Source organism: Dioscorea cayenensis, chromosome 10, assembly GCF_009730915.1.
Source record: "Dioscorea cayenensis subsp. rotundata cultivar TDr96_F1 chromosome 10, TDr96_F1_v2_PseudoChromosome.rev07_lg8_w22 25.fasta, whole genome shotgun sequence".
Classification (NCBI taxonomy): Eukaryota; Viridiplantae; Streptophyta; class Magnoliopsida; order Dioscoreales; family Dioscoreaceae; genus Dioscorea; species Dioscorea cayenensis.
The window spans coordinates 21871656-21877481 of NC_052480.1; the positions used below are offsets into that span (position 1 = coordinate 21871656).

Genomic DNA, 5826 nt, shown 5'->3' on the forward strand with positions numbered 1-5826 from the left:
TATATATATATATATACATATTCATTACAATATATAACTTTCTTTATATATATATCATATATATATCATATGTCGTTGCCTATGCCTTGTCACCATGTTGCATGCCTGATTACCGTCTTGAAATAAATATCTCATAACCGTCTTAAAATTTGTTTATTTTTATAATTTTTGTCATCGTTTCGAAATGAATAATTCACCGTTGCATGTGCTTTATCATTGCATTGCATGCTTTGCTGCCGCCTTGAAACATATGTCTCATTGTGTCGTGATATTGAGCATACACCCATTTCTTGATGTATATATATAAATTGGGATGTTTATGTATATATATATATATCTAAAAATCCATGCATGTCATGTGCATGGTGGGATCCTTTTTCTTTTTTATTGAGAGAGCTATTTTTTATCATGCTCTTGGAATTTTTTTTTTTTTTGACTTGACTGACGCACTTGACCCTTTTGCTAAAAGCATTTCGGAAGACCCTTTAATTTAGCTACTATGGCCTTCTTTGATTTTTTTTTATGTGTGATTGCATCTTGACACCACATAATATGATGCATAATCATATACATGTCAGGCCACTCCAATGCAATCCAGAATATGTATGGACACTGCTGGTGATTAACAACAATTAACTTTTTCATCTTCTGGCTTTGCTCAAACTGCGTACAGCCTTATGACTTGATCAATCTTAGCATGACAAAGAGGGCATCCCCATTTCTTAGCTTTGATCTCCTTCAAACAAGACATGCACCCATCCATGAGCCCACAGAGAATGCATGTGCCCTCAACTGAAGTATCTAGACATATAACACATGAACCTGAGGAAGAGTCCTTGGCTCCTTGTTTTCCACTTTGGATATCTAGAGGTGGCACAGTCAGATTAACAAGAGTAAAATCTGGTGGCACTGGAGGAGCCTCCGTCATGGATTGAGTATTTAGTGGATTGTTCATCTGACTCTGAGGAGCAGCCCACCCATTATATGAACTAGAATCAGGTGCCTCTACTACTTGTGTTTGAGCATTCTTGGACTGACAGAGTTGCATCTGGCACACCCCATCCATTGTAAGAAGCAATACTAGATGGATTTCCTCAACCATTAGTGTTGCTGCTATTGGTGTTTGGTCGGACATTAGTGAGTGGTGGGATTCCCTCCGCTATAGCTGATTGATGGATTAGCAATGTGGGAGCGGATTCATTTGCGGGCATCGTAAAACCTTTGCAGCTGTTGCTTGTCACCTTCGCAAGATCTGCCTGATTGGACTTGGGTCCTTCAATCTGAGCAACACGAGTCCGTGGTTGGGCATCATGCCTCTAAAAAAAACTTGGCCCATAAAAGTCCCGCAGCTAGCCAGAGAAAAGGCAGATATAGTTCTCTATCATGGTTCTTTGCCCTTGCCAGATCAAGAGCAGTCTCACAATCATCATTCATCACTAGAGGGCTTGCTCCATGAGAAAGAAAGAGAGCAACAGTTTGATCAAGGCCTCTTTTTGAAGCATAATGCAATGGAGTTCCAACATGACTCCCTAGGCGGTAAGCATTAACACTGCCACCCAATTGAGTAAAAGTTTTAGCGACGTGTAAAAGATCAGCTCTCAAGCATGCCAGAATTAAGGGCATCTTTCCTTCATTGTTAACGTACTCAAGCCCAGCGCCCTTCCAGCGGAAGTCTTTGATCCCTTCAACGTTCCCATAGTTGACTTGCTAATAGACAAGCTCCTCCTTGGATTGCTCAGCGTTATCATATTCAATCAATTGAGTCTCCTCCGCTGGCACATTCATCAAGAGGTTCTTGGCGCTGTATTTTCGGCTCTCCAACGTACTTAGAGATTGACCAGAGGTTCCATGTCCGCCCGTGATGTGATCCCTCTTCTCTATCTCAAGGGCTTTGGGAGGATCAGGCTTCTCGGTGTTGAATAAGTGCGCATGCCTCTCCTGACGATTCTTGTTAACTTTTTCCATGATGCATGAGAAGCATCAACCTTGTTCAGTAAAGATGACGGGTTGCTTCAAAGAAATGGCAGCAATGGTGGTTTGCGTGTATCTTTCCAGCAACTCCCCTAGCTTCGCCAATGACTCGCTTTGATATCCCTCCGGCAATGGCAACAACACCAACCCTAAGCAAACGACGAAAGCATCAGCGATGACAACAACTAGCAATGACTACAAGCAGGCAACATCAGCAACAATGGTATCAAGTGGCAAGGCAATGGCGGTAGCAACTTTCTTTCTTTTTATATATGTGTATATATATGAATATAGATTTGGAGAAAAAAGAAACGAGGACCTTCTTCTTCTTCTGATTCTTTTTTTTCCTCTTCTTGTTTTCAAATTCTTCTTTCTTTTTCTTCTTTTTTTCTCTTTTTTTTCTCCCTTTTCCTCCGTTCATCCTCCTTCCTTTTTTAAAAGGTTAATTCCGTGCTTAACCTCCAAATTCCAAACCCCGTAAAATCACAACGGATCAAATAGGATAAGATCCAATTAATTTCAAATTCAAAATTTAATTTTTAAATTTTTAATTAACCCAATTTACTTCGGGATATGTGTTTGGGTACTTCGGGATTTGCACTTGCTTAGGTTGCCTCGAGATCTGTTCTTAGGCTATATGAGGTTTAGGATCGCCTTGAGATGTGTATTTAGGATTGCCTCGAGATATGTGTTCTCAAAGGCAATCTTGTAATTTGCATTTATGCCTCAAGATAAATTCTCAAGGGCAATTTGTAATTTGTATTTTATTATTATTTTTATTTGTATTTGTTTTTATTTGTCTTGGGATTTGTATTCTGGTCCAAGACAACCAAATAATTTATTTTAAATTTTAAGATTAGAAAATTTTAAATTTTAATTCTAAATATATCAATGATCAAGATATATTTAAATTTTAATTAAATTGGGATTTGGGTTCTATTAGGACATATGTTATATTATTTATATATAAATAGCTACGAAGAATCAAGACAGAAGTGGAAGGATCTCAAAGCGGTCTATGTGGAAGACTATATAAGTCAATGCTCAGGAATTTAGGATGTGATGAGAGAGACTACGAAGAATCACAGAAGTGGAAGGATCACAAAGCGGTCTATATGGAAGACTATATAAGTCAATGCTCAGGAATTTAGGATGTGATGAGAGAGAGGCCTAAGGAGTAGGCATGGAAACATCGATTAATTTCATGAGAGAGAGTTTATTGTCTGTGGTGATTATAGTAGAGATCTTAGGGAAGTCATATCGAATCGACGAGAGATTGTGATCAAGAAGGGTATGATCAAGCAAGTCTTTGGAATAGAGTTATTATATCACCATTTACCTCGTGGTAAAGGTAGTTGTGCGAGACAATCTATACTTGTGTTGCCTCTTTTAACGTAAATTACCCTTTTAGTCCCTTAACAAGTATAGTTTTGGCCCTTTTGATCCCTAAACTATTTGTTGGTAATTGAAATCTTTACTTTTTTTGTAATTTAGAAATCTTAGTCCTCTCTAACGAGCATTAGCTTTGCCATTCAATTTTTCTTCTATGTTATTTTTTATTTTAAAATAATTTTAAAAAATCATGAGGATGAATAAAAAAGTGTTAAAAAGGAAAATGAATATGGATCCATTGTGTTGGATCCGCATCCATACCTCATACCTAATCCAAAATCCCTACTTCTCTAATCACCAGACATCCCCAATGCCTTTATGCGTGGCGAATCTCCCGTGGATACCAGCAAAGGTAGCTATTAAGGAAGATAGAGAGAGAAGGAGAGAGTAATCTTCAAGCAGAAGACTTGCACAATATTTCATGATAGACTCGACATCTAATATAATATCCAATTGAGCACTAGGAAGCATAAGAAGAGGTAATCAATAAAAGACCATGAATAGCACATGGCCAATTTGGGTGTTGTTTGTATGCATTGATGTTATTATGTAGATGGTAATAGTTCTCTTCAAAAGTTCAAGTTAATGGGAAATTTCAATTGAATTCCAACTTTTGCTACTTTATAATATGAATTTAGAAACCTAATCAATGGTTTTTACTGAAGCATTACAATAAATTAATGCCATACTAATATTTGAAGACTAATCAAATTTACAAGATTGGTGTAGAACATTATATAAGCATTGAATTCAAGTTTTTACAAATACAAGATTGTTGCAAAATATTAATTTTCCAAATACAAGCATTAAAGTCAAAGTTTTACAAATACAAGCATGTTGCAGAACATAGTCAATGTTTTACAAATACAAGCTTACTGCAAAACATAGTCAAGGTTTTACAAATATAAGCTTGTTGTAGATTAACTGATAAATTAGTTGTCCAATAAGATATTCATAGGATCTTTTTATCAAAATAAAATAAAGAAACAATAGATGCAAATAATACTGATTTCATTCATCATATGAAATAGTACAATCCTAGGTCATCAGTTCTTACATGCACATAACTTGTGAGCTAAATTGACATCCATTTTGCAAAAACAACATATCACATCCTTACATATCATTAGCTCCCATAGCATAAAACCAAAAAACAGTAGATTGACATCAAACTTGACATCAAAATGACATCGAACATAAACCTTAACAATAAAAAAACATTCATAAGAAAATGCTTCATATAAGCTTAAAGTCAAGGATTTCCTTTCGATTACATCAACTATTGTGCTCTATTGTGTTGGGAGGTCTACCCATTAAACTTGTGTAGGGTGACTAGGTTCTTCATTTTGATTTTTCTCTGCGGCCAACCACACTTTATTTCAAGCTTAAACATCATGATCATGAAAACATGTGTTACCAACCAAAAAAGATTAATAATGTGCTAAGTTTTGTTTAAATTAAGAGTAGATATTACTATCAAGCCACTGGTAGTAACAAATGATGAAGGATATGCCGATTCCTTTCCAAAAATTGCTTCTCCAATGTGAGCACCCTACACATTCAAGAATTATGTTCCATGCCTTAGTAACTCATCGACCATTATCATCTGGTACATAAGCACTAAAAATTAGTAACTCACACATTCAATAATGCTAAGTTCTATATAAATTAGTATCTCACACAATCAAGAATGCTAAGTTTTGGTTAAGTGAAGCATTGAAAATTAATTCACCATTAGTGTAAAGTTATTACTTACTCTTTTAATTCTCATTGTCCCATAAAACATGTCTCCCTCTTTTCCTTTTTGATGCAACAAAGGCCTTCTCCTTCCCATGTGTCTTCTCACTATCCTCATTGTGTTTTCCATCCAGTTGAGCCAACAATACCAACTGTATCCTGCACAATAGTTATTGTTTATGCTTAAGATAACTAAATTCCTAGGGAATAAAGAAGTAATTCAAGTAGAAGTGCAACAAACTTACTTAATTAGGTTTTTTGGGCATCTCTTCCTTTTGTGACCTTCCACGTGACAAATTCCACACTTAAGCACTCTACCTTCTCTTGATGGTTTTGTACTGCTTTTGTTTGGACTTCCAAGGGCTTTCTTCTACTTTTTTTTTGTTACAGGTCTACTAGGCATCCTTTTGGTTATAAGTGACAACAAGGGGCTTTCTTCACTTGTTGGCCAAAACCTTCTGCCTTTCACGGAGCTACTATTGAACAAGTAGGCCCTCAAGTATGTGTTATTCTTAAACCATCCATGTATATAATTGAGTTGATCTGGCACTTGGAATGCAATTGCAGCCAATGCATGTTGACATGGTATTCCGCTCTTGTCCCACTTCCCACAAGAGTAGCTACTATTAGATAATCTAACCATGTAGGTCTTTCTTACCAGCAATAGCACATAATTCCGAAAATACTTCGTGTTCTATAACCCCATTCCAACCCATCTACCATTTT

General features: G+C 36.3%; 1 pseudogene; it reads right to left on the bottom strand.

Annotated features, from left to right (window-relative positions):
* Nucleotides 1–643: 643 nt before the first annotated feature.
* Nucleotides 644–1965, bottom strand: LOC120270370 (annotated as a pseudogene).
* Between the last annotated feature and the right edge of the window lie 3861 nt (nucleotides 1966–5826).